Source organism: Ochotona curzoniae, unplaced genomic scaffold (genome assembly GCF_017591425.1).
Source record: "Ochotona curzoniae isolate NIBS_2020 unplaced genomic scaffold, NIBS_Ocur_1.0 contig_4838, whole genome shotgun sequence".
Lineage (NCBI taxonomy): Eukaryota > Metazoa > Chordata > Mammalia > Lagomorpha > Ochotonidae > Ochotona > Ochotona curzoniae.
Window position 1 is genome coordinate 1,471,669 of NW_024466399.1, and position 15,667 is coordinate 1,487,335.

The window sequence follows — 15,667 nt, forward strand, 5'->3', positions numbered from 1 at the left end:
ACTTTTCAGCCTGAGCGCAGTGAGGAACGAGCCCGTGTCTGGAGACTCCTGAGCGGCCTGTGCAGCCCTCGGCGCCTAGGTCGCCCTGCCTGCCTCCTGCAGCGTGGCTTTGCAGACCCTGCTCCTTCCTGCCTTCCGCGAGCTTGCGGCTTGGAGCTCAGTCTGGCACTGCTGCCTCTGTTCGTGTTGCGTGCAGGGTGGGTCTCTCGAGCCGCCTGGGGCATTCACCGTGGCATTTTCTGCGGGCACAGCGACTGCATCACCTCACCTCGCGGCCCATGCCAGAGGGTGGCTTATCCCCCCTCCTCGGTGTAGGCTTGTGCTTTCAGGCTCTGTGCCTGCTCCGCTTTCAAAACTATCAACCTAACTTTTTAGCACACTTCTGTCAACTCACGATTATTCTAGGGATGGATGGATGGACTGGACAATTTATGTATGAAAGGTAGATGTTCGCGAATAGAACTGAAAACCAATGAGGAACTTGCAGAAAGGCGAACTGCCGAGCTATTTATACGCTCTGATGCCCTGCTTATAAATAAAGAGAAAGCCACGGAACTTACACGAGTCACATACGTTATGTAAGTATAGGCCTGAACTGCAGGCGAACACAGCAGCTCGGGACAGCTGTCGTCTGCGGAGGGGAAGGAGAAAAATTTCTCCGAGGAGAGAAAAATGAGGACGTCAACGTTATCTACAACACTTCCTTTGTTTTATCTAAAGAACCCAAAAGCAGATCTGTCGATATCTTCTAAGTTGTTGATTCATGCTGTCTGGATTTGATAATATGATATGTTATTTGCAACATTTTCAAAAATATTTTTTTTTAACATTTTTGCGACCAGGAATATTTCAGAAAGTCTGGGAAGTGAAATTGAAATAAACATTTAGCTTTGGTGAAGAAAAATTGGGAATCTATCAAGTGTTCTCTCGTAAAAATATATAATATGCATTTTAATATGCTTGTGTAATAAATATTTGTTTTCGTTTGAAAGGTAGAGTTACAAAGAGAGAAGGAGAGAAAGTGACCTTCCAACCATTGGGTCACTCCCCAAATGACTGTAATGACCAGAGCTCCACCAGTTTGAAGCCAGGAGCCAGGAGCTTCTGGGTCTTCCCCATGGGTGGGTGCAGTGGTCCAACCACTTGCTGAATCATAAGTGGAGCAGCCTGGACACAAACTGGGCCCGTGTGGGACGCTGCGCTGCAGGTGGAAGTTAATCCCACTATGCCCAGGAATACCCATTTCTGATTAACTTCTGATTAACCTCTTCGTCCCTGTCCTCCCAACCCCCAATAATTTGGAATGGAAACGAGTCCGTTTCTGAGCCAGGGGCTTGTAGGGGAGATTGGCATATGCCTGCAGAGCAGGGAGCTGCGGGGGACGACTTTGGGCGTACCCGTTTACCGCTAGCAGTCAATCCTTGCTTCTGGTTTTGTTTGTCGTTTGGAGACAGTACATTGAGCCAAATCATGGGATTTGTCCCTAGTGATCTGACCCTGGGAGGTGGGGGGGCGGGGGAGGGCAGCATGGTGCTTCGACAGGCAAATCCTCCAACTGCAGCAACAACCCAAACTGAGCTGACCCAAAGCCAGGAGCTGGGAGCCAGTTCTCCCATGTGGGTGCAGGGCCACAAGGACCTGGGCCGTCCTCTATTGCTCTGTCAGGCCACAAGCAGGGAGCTGGATGGGAAGTGGAATAGCTGGGACACAAACTGGCGTCCCAGATGCAGGACAAGGATTCAGCCACTAGGCTGTCACGCAGGGACCTCTGTAACACTTTTCAGTCCAGCTCTCTACTTGTGGCCAGGGAAAACAGCAGAGGATGGCACCAAGTTGTTGGGACCCTTAAATAATCACCTGTATGAGTACACCCATACAATGTTTCCAACTGGGAGGGTAGCTCAAGGCCGACTGGGTACCAAACCTATCCTAGTAGCAAGTTGTATGAAAGTTGATTCATAGGGTGTGAGAGCACTTCAGGATGTTTATAGGGGGCCAGCATTGTGGCCCATGGGGTTAAGCTGTCGCCTGGAGTACCAGCATCCCATATCGGTTCAGTTTGTGTCCTGGCTGCTCCACTTCGGATCCAGCTCCCTGCCTATGGCCTGGGAAAGCAGGAGAAGATGGTCCAAGTGCTACACCCCTGAACCCACATGGGAGACCTGGAAGAAGCTCCTGGCTCCAGCTGTTGTGGTCATTTGGAGAATGAACCACATGAAAGACCTTTCTCTCCTCTCTCTCTCAACTCCGCCTTTCAAATTAAGAAAAAAAAAATTTAAGTTTATAAGAAAATTGTATTGAAAGTAAGCTTGTTCTGTTGCAAAATCATTTCAAATTGATGATTTTTTTTCACAAGGTACGTTTTTCATTTTTCGTGAACTTTTCAAGAACCCACCGGACGTGTGTGCTTGAGTATATATTTTGTATCTGTGTCCTTACTTCACACCAGGTGCTACTCCAAACCTGCATGTGATCTCACTGAGCCGTCAAAACAACCATGTCATTAACTCAGGGCCAGAAGAGATTCCTGAAGCCCAGAAGGGCCAGGCCTAGAGTCTGCCCAGGATCAAAGCCCTGGGCTTTGATTCATGCTGCATCTGGCTCCAGAACTGGGAAACGCTGAACCACAGGGCTCCTCCCTTCCAGTAGTCTCGAGAGGAGTGCAGTGTCCTTGAAGTGAGAAATCTGCGTCAGGATTAAGTGTTTATGCTTTGAGGGAAGAGGAACCAACTTGGGAGCATGAAGAAGAGCAGAGCTCCAGCACCCAGGGTGGCGAGGGGTTGCCAGCCTGGGGCACACAGGGCATCCGCCTGTTGCTGGGGGTCCTGCTCTGCAGAGCCAGACCAGCTCCGGGCTTCTCCCAGGGGCCTTAAGACCCGTTGTCCTTCAGCTCAGCATGCAAGCAACCTGATTACAGTCTTAGGTATTCGTACCTGCTCTTTACATTTTGGCTTCTGCAGAGCTGCAGCCTGCTTGCTTGTTATCAATGTGGAGGAGGTGCAGCCAATCGGCCTGCCTGCTGAAGAATGTGTGCCATCCCCCCACCGCCCCAGGCAGCCACGAGAAAGCAGGGGCAGACGGTGGAAGGCTTAGGGAGTCACAGGAATGCATGCTACCTGCATTTGCTTCGAGGCGGTTCCATGCCCTGAGCAGATGATAAATTGTGCTGTCATCCCAGAGTGTACCCATTCAACAGAAATTGCCCGTGAAATAATCACTTCCCACCCCTCCCCCCCCAACTCGGATCTTTTTCTGTTTGTTTTGAGAAATGTTTCTGTTGTCATTGTGAAATTATATTTGTGTATGTGTATACATATATATGTATGTGTATTTATGTAGACATATGTACATATAGATACATACATGTACGTGACGGACACACGACACCTAAGCACCGCCTCTTCCCCAATTCTTGAAGACAGGAGCCAAGGGAAATCTTTTGTTGTCCTGTTTGGTCTTTGATCCCAGTTCTTGGGCCAGGGCTCCTCACACTTCGTGGATTCCAGAATGGGGACTGGTCAGCAGAAAAAAAAAACCAAACCATGACTAATAGCTCTCAGCCCCACCCCCATCCTCCTGAAGGAGTGGAGGGGTGGAGGTGAGCCATCCGTCATGCTAACATAATGAAACTGCCATAAAAATTCCTAGGCTGCCAGGCTGGCAAACACACCTGCACGCCGGAAGGGTGGCACACTCCAGCTCCTAGGAGACAAGTTACTGAACTTGAGGTTCCTCCAGATCTGGCCCCAGGATTTGGATCTCTCCATCTGACTGTTCACCTGCGTCCTTCAGGAATGTGATCATCATCTCCTAAATGTGTTTCTGTGAGCTAAACGAGTGTATCTGCAGAACCCAAGGAGTTGTGGGGAAGGCTCTGATTCATAGCCAGTTGGAATGTGATAACTGACCCTGTGTGATCTGAATCTAAAGTGGGGAGCAGTCTTGCGGAACTGAGCCCTTGGCCAGCAGGATCTGACTATAACCCTGGGTGGTCACTCTCAGAATTGAGCGACTACAGGGACACCCAGACAGAGGATTACTAAGTGTGTGGGGGAGAAGCAGGCACCTGTTTTAATGACCTCGTGGTGGAATGTTGAATGTGAATGTTCCCTTGGCCTTCTTCTCGACACTTGCTTTGCCTCTGCCAGGTAGCCAGGCATGGTTTTATTTTGCTTTGTGGGTTGTTCTGCTCTCTAGGGTCCAACTTTTAGTAATCTGGTATGTCTTACCAGATTTCCAGCTTGGAATCTGTTGTAAGTATCATAGGCTGCCTGTTGGAAACTGTATGTAAATAAAGAGCTAATAGAAATTTTTCCTCCTCTACCAAGAAGAACTGGAACTTGGTCATGGCTGTTTCGACTGCTCAAGTGTTTTGGCTCCCTCAGTTCCTGGCCATTTCTGTAGAGGTCACATTATTGGGTGTGAGATGAATAGAAGAGTATTGCGATTTTAAAGAGAGTAATCTCTAAGTGGTAGATGGGTAATCAGAAATGTTTTGGTCCCAACACAATAACCCAGTGGTTAAGTCCTATCCTTGCATGTGCCGGGATACTATATGGGCTCTGGTTCCTGTTCTGGTTGCTTCACTTCCCATCCAGCTCCCTGCTTGCAGCCTGGGAAAGCAGTGGAGGACGGCCCAAAGCCTTGGGACCCTGCACCCGTGTAGGAGACCCGGAAGAGGCTCCTGGCTCTACTTTGGATCCTTTGGGGAGTGAACCAATGAATGAAGGATCTTTCTTTTCTACTGCTTCTTCACTCTGCAAGTCTGCTTTTCCAGTAAAAGTAAAGAAATTTTTTAAAGGAAATGTCTTGCATTTTGTATTTAAAAAATCTTATTTAAAGGACATAGCTGTGTGGCTTTAACTGCCACCTGAAAAAATTTTTTAAACTTTTATCTTTATTGGAAAGTCAGATATGCAGAAAGGAGGAAAGACAGAGAGGAAGATCTTCAATCTGGTGATTCATTCCCCAAGTGACTGCAATGGCCAGAGCTGAGCTGATCTGAAGCCAGGAGCCTGGAGCTTTATCCGGGTCTCCCACACTGGTGCAGGGTGCCAAGACTTTGGGCCGTCCTCCACTGCTTTCCCAGACTGCAAGCAGGGAGCTGGATGGGAAGTGGGGCTGCTGGGATACAAACCGGTGCCTATATGTGATCCTGGCACATGCAAAGTGAGGATTTTAGCTGTTAGGCTATCGCATGGGGTCCTGCGATATCTCTTAATTCACTTCTGTTCCTTCTCCTTGCTTATGACTGGGAGACCAGTGGAGAATTGCCCGAGTACTTGGGCCTCTGTACCCACATGGAGACCTGGAAGAAATTTCTGGCTGCCAACTTTGGACCGGTCCAGCTCTGGCCTTTGTGGCCATTTAGGAAGTGAACCAGCAGGTAAAAGATCAATGATAGATCTCTCTCCCTAACTCTGCCTTTCAAATAAGTAAATTATTTATTTCATTTTAAATCAATTTACCTCCCTTTTAATTCTAACTTAATTTATTTTTATAAATTTCTGGTAAAAATTTGATACGTTACATAAAATTTACCATCTTAGCTGTTTTCATGTTGTATGAATTACTGGTTTTTTTTATAATAATGAAAACAATTTGGATGCCAGAATGCAAACATCTCCAGTGTTAAATTTCAAATTCCTATAAGGTGTGCTTTCTAATATTAAAATCATGAGAGAATCCATTTCAGTGTCTGAATTTCTCATTGTCTTGCTTTTTAGCCTTTTTGGAAAACATGGAACTCACCTGAAGCCTCCGGTGTCTAGTTAGGGGGAGGCCAGGGTCTACCTGGCCTGCCCACTGCCTCTAGGGATACCAGGGGAGCCTCATTCTCCAAATAGCTGCTCTGCTTCTCAGGTGAGTAATAAAGTGCAAGATTGCATAAGAATTGCTCAATAATTAGAGAAGATTCCTTCCCAGAAGAGCTCAAAGAAGCGCTATGCAGATATAGATCACACTTTGCATGCAAAGAATTCTTATGTTGACATTTTGCTTCAAGACAATTGCTGAAGCCAAATTCTCCTCAGTTTTGCTGAGTGCGCCCGGCTAGTCGCTGCTGTCTGATGACATCACGGCTGGCTGCAGCTGCTGTTTGATTTACACAGGTGAGCAGGGCAGAGTTGTGTGTGCAACTGCGTTAAACATTGTATTGGAAAGATGAAGTTTTTACTCCTACATGCTCCAGACGCTTCCACTCAAATGTTAACTTAGCTGTTTGCCGTATACATTATGAAAACGTGTGCTAGGAAGAACAAAAGGCGTAAGGCCTGAACTCCTTTCTTAACAAAATTAATTTCTGTAACAAAATTAACATTGCAAAATCATCCGTAAGCATTTGAGCTAATCTAAATGAATAATAAATAGTTACCTCTATCATGGCAGCAGAAATATGTTCATGATCTATTTTTTAGCTTTGAATTTAAAATTAACTAGTGGAGCAGATGTTTGGCCTGTGGATGAAGACACCTGGTCCCACAGTGTAGTGCCTGGTTCAGTCTGGCTGGTTCCTGGCTGTGTTTCCTGCTATTGCAGACCCAGGGAGGGCAGTGGTGATGGCTCAAGAACCCTGACTCCTGCCAGCCACCTAGGAGACCTACGTTGTGGTCCTGGTTCCCAGGTTTGGCCCAACTCAATCAACTCCAGCTGCTGTGGGTGTTTGGGGAGTGAGCTAGCAGGTGTCTATTTGTGTCTCTGCCTCTCAAATCTAAGCAAACCAACCCAACTAGCTGCCACATTTTATTTGGGTTTCCTTTAACAATTTCTCCCAATACCAGGCTTTTTGCTTTATCGGTCAGATCAGGAGAAGAAAAAAAAAACTGAGTGTGTTTTATTTGGATGTTTACTAAATGAGTTTTAATTGTGAAAACCAGGATGTGATTAAGTGGTTCACACACAGAAGTGGAAAAAAGTCAGTGACAAAGAGAATGTCAGATGTCAGCAAGCAAACAGAAATCTACAAGAATCAGCAAACAGCCATCACAGTCTGTATGTGATCCTGGCAGCACTAGACCATGCGGAGTTTGTAGCTTTGGGACTGCAACTTGGACAATGCGCTGGGGCCAGCACCTTCAGAAGGACACAAGTGGGAGGAAGAACTAGTGTCCCTGTGAAAGAAATCAGCAAGGGAGGAGAGCAGAAGTCAAGTCCCAGAGAAAGCCTGGCATTTAAGGCATGCAGGGAATGGACTTCGAGAGAGAGGGAGGATGCGGGAACACAGAGAGTGGGCAGAGGAGCTGGCACGGCTCTGTGAGTATGCACTGCCAGATGAAGGCTTGGGGGAGAGAGGATCTGAAAAACAAACTTGGAGCCATCACAGAAGGTGAGAAAATTAGACTCAGTTTAAGCAGAGAGAAACTCTTCAAGGGTTAGCTTCTTGTGGGCATCCCGCTGCCCACTGTCCTTAGAACTAAGGATGGACCATTGCTCCAGCAGAGCCAGCCAGTAACGTGGACAGGGAGAGGGTCTGGGGATGAAGCACTGAAAAGTCTCTGCGAAGTCTCTATTGCTCCTTCACCTCTCCTTATATGCTCTTCCCCCCAAGTCCTAATTTAGCCAGGAAATTGGATAGAGATGAGTCCAATTAGTCTATGTGTTTTTAGCCACAAGCCCAGTTCCTATTCCTGCCATGCCCAAATGAGCACTAATCAACTCCTTAGCCCACAACAGACCATGGGATACCTGTATGCAGAAAGGTGACTTAAATGTGATCTGGTCGGGCCTGGAGCGGTGGTGCAGTGGTTAAGGTCCTCACCTTGCACGCCCGGGATCCCATATGGGCGCCAGTTCTAATCCCGGCAGCCCCGCTTCCCTTCCAGCTCCCTGCCTGTGGCCCCGGAAAGCAGTCAAGGACGGCCCAAAGCTTTGGGACCCTGCACCCGCGTGGGAGACCCGGAAGAAGCTCCTGGCTTCGGATCGGCATAGCATCGGCCATTGAGCTCACTTGGGGAGTGAATCATCGGACGGAAGATCTTCTTCTCTGTCTCTCCTCTCTGTATATCCACCTTTCCAATAAAAATAAAATAAATCTTTAAAAAAAAATGTGATCTGGTCAACCTGCTCTCCTGGTATCTGCCATAGACAGTAACCTCTGATATCCCCAAAGAGTGAACCTTGTGATGTGTGTCATAAAATTCCACATTTTTTATTTCTACACTTGTAAACATTTGCTGAACTTTTCCACCTTTCAAAGCCAAAATGATCTAACATAGAAAGTGTGCTTTCAGTAAATTTTTTACAAGATTTATTTATTTTTATTACAAAGTCAGATATACAGAGAGGTGGAGAAACAGAGAGGAAGATCTTTCATCCGATGATTCACTCCCCAAGTGAGCGCAACGGTCGATGCTATGCCGATCCGAAAACAGGAGCCAAGAACTTCTTCCGGGTCTCCCACACTGGTACAGGGTCCCAAGACTTTGGGCCGTCCTCCACTGCTTTCCCAGGTCACAAGCAGGGAGCTGGATGGGAAGTGGAGCTGCTGGGATTAGAATCGGTGCCCATATGGGACCCTGGCGCATTCAAGGTGAGGACTTTAGCCGCTAGGCCACTGCTGCCAGGCCCTTCAGTAAATTTTTATTGAGCAGCTGTAATAAGCCACAGATGTCATCCTCTCAACCAGGACTTGTTCAACACAAACTTATTGGCACCTAGATGTGCCAGGTGCTAGGGACAAAATAGTGAATACGGGCATTATCATAGAACTTAAAAGCCTACTGGGAGAGGAAAGCACACAGATTTTACGTTGCCAATGAATGAAAGTTTGAGATTGTGATTAATTTTGCAAAGAAAAGGCATCTTCCCATGAGAACTCGAAATAGAGGCATGTGGCCTCATCTCAAAAATCACGGAGCTCTTTGAGTCATGAAAGGTTAGACGGAGAGAAGACACGCAGAGAAGTGCCGCCGTATCCTCTTAGCCTCAGCTTCTCTCTCTGCAGTGTCAGTGACCCATCGTCAACCGTGTCTGAAAATGTCACATAGAAAATTCCAGAAACAAACACTGCATGCATTTTATATTAGGTGCTCTCCCGAGTAATTGATGGAATGTCCTGCTGTCCTGTTCTGCCTGCCTGGTATCCGATCCGAGCTCCCTGTCTCCAACATATCCATGCTGTGTACACCACCTAGCTTTGGTTCAGTAGCCATTGCTGCATTATCACAGCACTTGTGTTTAGGGAACATTTGACGCAATAATGTGTCCCTCCAAAGCAGCTGCACCTGGGATTGAGTGCACTTCCCTAACACACTCCCTGGGAGACGAGTGCTACTTCAAGTACTTGGATCTCTGCCCACCCACCTGGGAGACCTGGCCGGGGTTCCTGGCTTCTGGCTACAGCCTGACCCAACGGCAGCTGTTGCGGTTTAGAAAATGAGCTGGTGGGTGAAGATCTCTTTATGACTCTGAATTCACGACTTTGCACGTCATCCTTGCACAGGGGCCATGCTAATCTTCTCTGTATCGTTCCAATTTTAGTATCTGTGCTGCCTCGGCGAGCACTGTTACTCTGCCTGTCCAAGAAAAATTAACTTTAAAACTAAAGGTTAAGGGCTGACATGGAGGCATATGGGTTAAGCTGTTACCTAAGCTATTGGCATCCCGTGTCAACAGTGATTGGAGTCGCAGCTGCTCGGCTTCTGATCCACATCCCTGCTAACGTGCCTGGGGAAGCAACCTAACATGACCCAGAGTGCTTGGGCCCCTGCTACCCAGGTGGCAGATGCAGATGAAGCTCCTGGCTGGTGCCATCAGCCCTGGCCATTGTGGACATTTTGGAAGAGAGGAAAAGGATGAACTAGTGGATTCAGATCTCTCTATGTTACTCTGCTTTCAAATAAAAATATAGAAGCTTTAAAAAAACACTGATTTAAGAAATGCCTCCCCCCCCACCCCCTCCACCCCCCGGGCCCAGCGAGATAGCATAGTAGCTAAAGTCCTCACCTTGAACGCACCAGGATCCCATATGGGTACCAGATCTAATCCTGGCAGTCCAGCTTCCCATCCAGCTCCCTGCTTGTGGCCTGGGAAAGCAGTCGAGGACGGCCCAAGGTCGTGGGACCCTGCACCCGTGTGGGAGACCCGGATGAAGCTCCTGGCTCCTGGCTTCAGATTGGCTCAGCACCAGCTGTTGCGGCCACTTGGGAAGTGAGCCATCGGACAGAAGATCTTCCTCTCTGTCTCTCCTCCCCTCTGTATATCTGCCTTCTAATACAAATCAATAAATCTTTTTTTTTAAATGGCCCCCGATGCAAGAGCAACCATGTTGTTCATTTAAGATGTTGTGAAAAATATCCTTTCAGAGGCAAATAATATGTTGAAGTTGATATTGTCTTTTTAAAAATTTGTATTTTTATTTTTATTGTGAAGTCATAATTACAGAGAGAAGGAAAGACAGAGAGAAAATCTTTCATCCATTCCCCAAGTGGCCGCAACTGCCAGAGCTGAGCCCGTCTGAAGCCAGGAGCCAGGAACTTCTTCTGGGTCGTCCACGCAGGTGTAGGGTCCCAAGACTTTGAGCCATGCTCCACTGCTTTCCCAGGCCACAAGCAGGGAGCTGGAAGGGAAGTGGAGCAGCCAGGATATGAACTGTTACCCATTTGGGATTCCAGCGTATGTATGCAAGGCGAGGACTTTAGCTAGGCTGCTGCGCTGAGCCCTGATACTGCCTTTGATAAAAATGAATCTTCCGTACAGGGAATTGTGGAAAAGGAACAGGAAAGCTATGCCAGTTAAGCTTTTGTACTTCAAAACTGCTGAAGTTTCAGCCACAGTGTGTGATAAATGCTTGGTTAAGATTGAAAAGGCAGAAAATTTTAGGGTTTGGTACAGTCTGTGGTTTTAGGCATCCAGTGGGGGTCTTGGAACATGTCCTCAAGGATAAGGGCAGGGATTACAGCATTTTGAAAGAAAACCACAAGGAGGCCCAGCGCAGTAGCCTAGCAGCTAAATCCTCACCTTGCAACTACCAGGCATATGGGTGTCCCAGCTACTTTGCTTCCATCCAGCTCCCTGTTTGTGGCCTGGCAATGCAGTAGAGGATGACCTAAAGTGTTAGGACCCTGCATCTGCATGGAAGACTCTGAAGAAGCTCCTGGCTCCTGGCTTCAGGTTGGCTCAGCTCTGGTCATTTGTGGCCACTTGGAGAGTGAACCAGCAGATGGAAGGTGTTTCTCTCTGGCTCTTTTTCTCTCTGTAAAGCTGACTTTCCAATGAAAAGAGAGAGAAAGAAAACAAAAACCCCAAGGGGGAGGGTGTGACCCTGCCAGGGAGGGAACAAGGTGAGCCACTTCAGACATGGCGGGGCAGAAGGGGCGAGAGCCAAGGGGCAGGAGGGGCAGCCAGGAGACAGGCTAGGGGGGTGGGGGGACCTTAGAGATTCTAGTTGATAGACAGAACAATGGGAAGTCCTAGGGGCTCTTGTGCGGGGTGGAGCGCAGTGTATGCTGCTCTAAATGGAGCAAAGATGGAGGAGGAGGGGAAGCTTGCAGTAGGCGAGGAGAGCCGGGAACGGCAGCTGTGGGTGTGCAGATGGTGCCACCTTGAGCTTCTGAACGTGGAAGAAGGGTTGTCGCTCCAGGGTCTCCAACTTCCAGGATTGGTGAGTCACTGCACCATCCACGAGTTTGAGGCCATGAATTACTTTTGTTCGGGAGTGGAGTGGATGGATAGAGTCTGGGGAGGCAGCTCAGGGTCTCAGCTTTGTAGTTCTAGGAGGGCTGGAGAAGCCTATTTCTTCTTCTTCTTTTTTTAAATATTTATTTTATTTTTATTGGAAAGTCAGATATACAGAGAGGAGGAGAGACAGAGAGAAAGATCTTCCATCCGATGATTCACTCCCTAAGTGAACGCAATGGCTGATGCTATGCTGATCTGGAGCCAGGAGCCAGGAACTTCTTCCAGGTCTCCCACACGGGTGCAGGGTCCCAAGGCTTTGGGCTGTTCTCGACTGCTTTCCCAGGCCACAAGCAGGGAGCTGGATGGGAAGTGGAGCTGCTGGGTTTAGAACTGGCGGCCATATAGGATCCTGGCCCGTTCAAAGCAAGGACTTTAGCTGCTAGGCCACTGTGCTGGGCTTCAGAAGCCTGTTTCTAACCATGGCCGTTGCATATTTATAACCCCACTTGTGGGCCATGCAAAATTATCAGCTTAAACATGAATTAGTGATTTTCAAGTCCCGCCCACAAAGCCGGGGGAAAGGATTCTATGTGCCTCATTTGGTGGTAAGCCGGGCAACCTCCATTCCTATAAGCAGAGAGATCCAGTTCCCGTCTGTGAATTGCCGGCATGGGGGCTCAAGGTGGCCAGGCATTTGCCTCTGTGGGCAGTAGAGAGGGAGAGAGGGAGGGAGCCTAAAGCTTGAGGAAATGCAACATTTGCTGGCAGAGTAGAGGAAGGGTGACCCTGTGCAGGAAGCAGATAAGGGGCCAAAAGGTTGAGGCAAGTGTGATTGGAAAGGACAAAGGCAAGAAGGCCTCGAGGAGTGAGGCCAAAATGCACAGCGGCTACTCAAAAGCTAAGGGAGCAGACGCTAAGAAATATCCATCGCGTCTGAAGGCGGGCGGTTACAGGACGCCCAGAGCTCCCCTGATAGATGCACGGGCCTGGGGTCTGAAGCACACTGCACGGGAGGTGGGGCTGGAAAGTGGATTGAAGTGACAAGCGTTGACCAGAAGGGACAAATCACACGCGCAGACCTCGGAACGTTCACGTGTAACATGAGCACGGGGTCACTGACTGGAAGTAGTGCCCGCTTGTCACCTTCCGGCCCGGTAGCTGCACAGCCAGGGTGGAGAACGCCTGTGAAGGGCGAACTGTCGCTTCTTGCTGTCCAGTGGCCGCAGGTTGGCTCGTTGTCTGTCCCCTCATTCCACAGAGTTTTAAGCCAGACCTGTCTCGCAGGTGCACAGCCTACTTGGCACTCTGCGAGAAAGTCCAGATTCCACCACCCGACACCTTCAAATAGTGGGTGGAAGCAGTGTTGTCATGCCACCTAGTTCATGAGCATGTTAAGCACCTGTCCTGTGCATGGATTTCAAGATTTTTTTTTTAGTGGGGGGGCATCCAAATTTGTCTTTTACTTCTATTTCCCAAAGAATTTGTCGAGGTGCCTTTGAATAGAGAAATTTGATTTTTTAAAAGATTTTTTTATTTTTTATTTTTTATTGGAAAGGCAGATATACAGAGAGGAGAGACAGAGAGGAAGATCTTCCACCCGATGATTCACTCCCCAGGCAGCCGCAACGGCTGGAGCTGAGCCAATCCGAAGCCAGGAGCCTCTTCCGGGTCTCCCATGCAGGTGCAGGGTCCCAAAGCTTTGGTCTGTCCTTGATTGCTTTCCCAGGCCACAGGCAGGGAGCTGGATGGGAAGCGGGGCTGCTGGGATTAGAACCGGCGAACCTATGGGATCCTGGGTGTGCAAGGCGAGGCCCTTAACCACTGCTCCATTGCGGGGGGCCCCGAAATTTCATTTTTGTCACATTCTTTTGTACCCTTTCCCCCACCCCCCAGGAACATAGGGGTGCTTCTCGAGCACCTGATCCAACAAAATTCTCTTTGCTGAGCAGGATCTGCCCTGCATACTGTTATATTTTTCAAGCTTAGGGATTCCTTCTCCCTAGTGTCTCTCCTTGTTGAAATTCTGCCCTCTTAGAAAAACCTTCCCTCCTGGGCTGGCGCCATGGCTCAATAGGCTAATCCTCTACACTGTGGCATCGGCATCCCATATGGGCCCTGGTTTGTGTCCCAGCTGCTGCACTTCCAAACCAGCTCCCTGTTTATGGCCTGGGAAGGCAGCTGAGGATGATCCAAGTCCTTGGGACCCTGCACCCACTTAGAAGACCCAAAAGAAGCCCCTGGCTCCTGGCTTTGGATCAGCTCAGCTCCAGCGGTTATGGCTGTTTGGGGAGTGAACTGGCAGATGTTAGATCTCTCTCTCTCTCTCCTTTTCTCTGTAAATCTGCCTTTCAAACAAAACTAAATACAGCTTTTGATTAAAAAAAAGAAAGAAAGGAAAAACCTTCCCCCTTGTTTAGATGTTTAGAATATTGTTCCCTCTGACCCCTCCAAAAAAACACACACACACACACACACACACCACACATCACAACTGTCTAAGCGTTAAAGCCTGGACCGTGTGAGTCAGTCACGTGACTGGCAGAGGGGCGCGGCAGATGTGGTTACTGACCATGCCAGGGAGACAGTTCAGGGTTACTGGGGGATATGTCAAATGGATCCTTCAAAGTTGAAGAAGACAGCAGAAAGGGAGACCAGAGAGATAGGAAAACATGAGACGGACTTGACCTGTTAGCACTTTGGGTTTTTTGAAAGACTGATTTTATTTATTTGAAAGATAGAGTTACAGATTGGGAGAGAGAGAGAGGGAGAGAGAAAGAGATCTTCCAATTCGTTGGTTCACTCCACGAACAGCCGTAACAACCAAGCCCAGAGCCAGGATCTTCCACCTGGGTGCAGGGGCCCATGAGAGTTGGCCAGGTGCATCACCAGGAAACTGGATCGCAAGTAACACAGCTGGGACTCGAACCTGTGCCCATATGAGATGCTGGCATCGCAGGCAGCAGTTTAGTTCGCTGTGCCACTTTAGTAGCTTTGAAGGTCAAGAGAGGATCCTAAGTTGAGGAAGGCAAAGGCCTCCAGCAGCTGGGAGGAGCCCTCAAATCACAGATGGCAGGAACACAGGCATCTAATGCAATGACAAAGAACTCCATTCTGCTAACAACCCAAGCAGCAGGAAAGGGCGCCCATCAACCCCCAGAAAGGAATGCAGCTCGGCCGGCATCTTGGTTTTCGCCTGGTGAGATGGAAATTGGACTCGCAACCTCAGGTTATTTGTTGCATCAGCCACAGGAAGCAGCGTCCTCTGTGGCCTCCAGGAAGCTGTCCTTCATCTCAGCCAGAAACGACCACTTTCTCCCATCGCTGTGAGAAATGGGCTGGAGGCGTGGTGATGGGTCATGGCTCTGTTACACTCTCAGATCCCGAAGATGAGGCGTCTGACCTCAGGCACCTGCAACAGTCAGCGTGTGCACGCCGCACACAAAGCAGCCAGTTGACAAACACCACAAAGCCCCCACATGATGGAAGAATCCTCACCGTGGGGGAATCCTCATCTAAGTAAGCTACCTCTTTCCTGTTGATCATCCGGGACCCCAAACTGTTTGAATACTTACTGTTGACAGGAAGTGGTATTCTCACCAATAGAGTTCACTTTCACTGGTGTGTTTCATGCCTTCCCAAAGAAGTGGAACTTAGAACTTTAGGGAGTTAATAATAAATGACTTCAGGTGGAGGCAATTTCCCCTGCAAATGGCTGCTGACAACCAAGGTTAAGTTTTTGTTTATTTTTTTTCAAACTGCCGATAATGTAACGTTACATGCACACCCAACAGGATCAGGCCGACTCATCAAGATGCCCAAGCTTGCATTTCTTCTTCAGGGTAGAAGTATGATTGCGGCAAGGACAATATGGTAAATATAATCTGTATTATCACTTGGAGATTTCCCCCAGATCAAGAGACATGTTTATGTGCATATGTCCTGAACGGATACCTGGATGCTTACAACGAGGTCAGCAGAACGATCCCGCCTGACTAAAGCTCCACGGATACGAAGTTGTATTGTTCTGACAACAGGAGAGCCGAAAGCAGGA

General features: G+C 48.4%; 1 non-coding gene across 1 annotated transcript; it reads right to left on the reverse strand.

Moving 5' to 3' along the window:
- Window positions 1–9,394: 9,394 nt before the first annotated feature.
- LOC121161761 lies at window positions 9,395–9,501 on the reverse strand. Its single transcript, XR_005884720.1, has one exon. It is a non-coding gene; the product is annotated as a U6 spliceosomal RNA (small nuclear RNA).
- Between the last annotated feature and the right edge of the window lie 6,166 nt (window positions 9,502–15,667).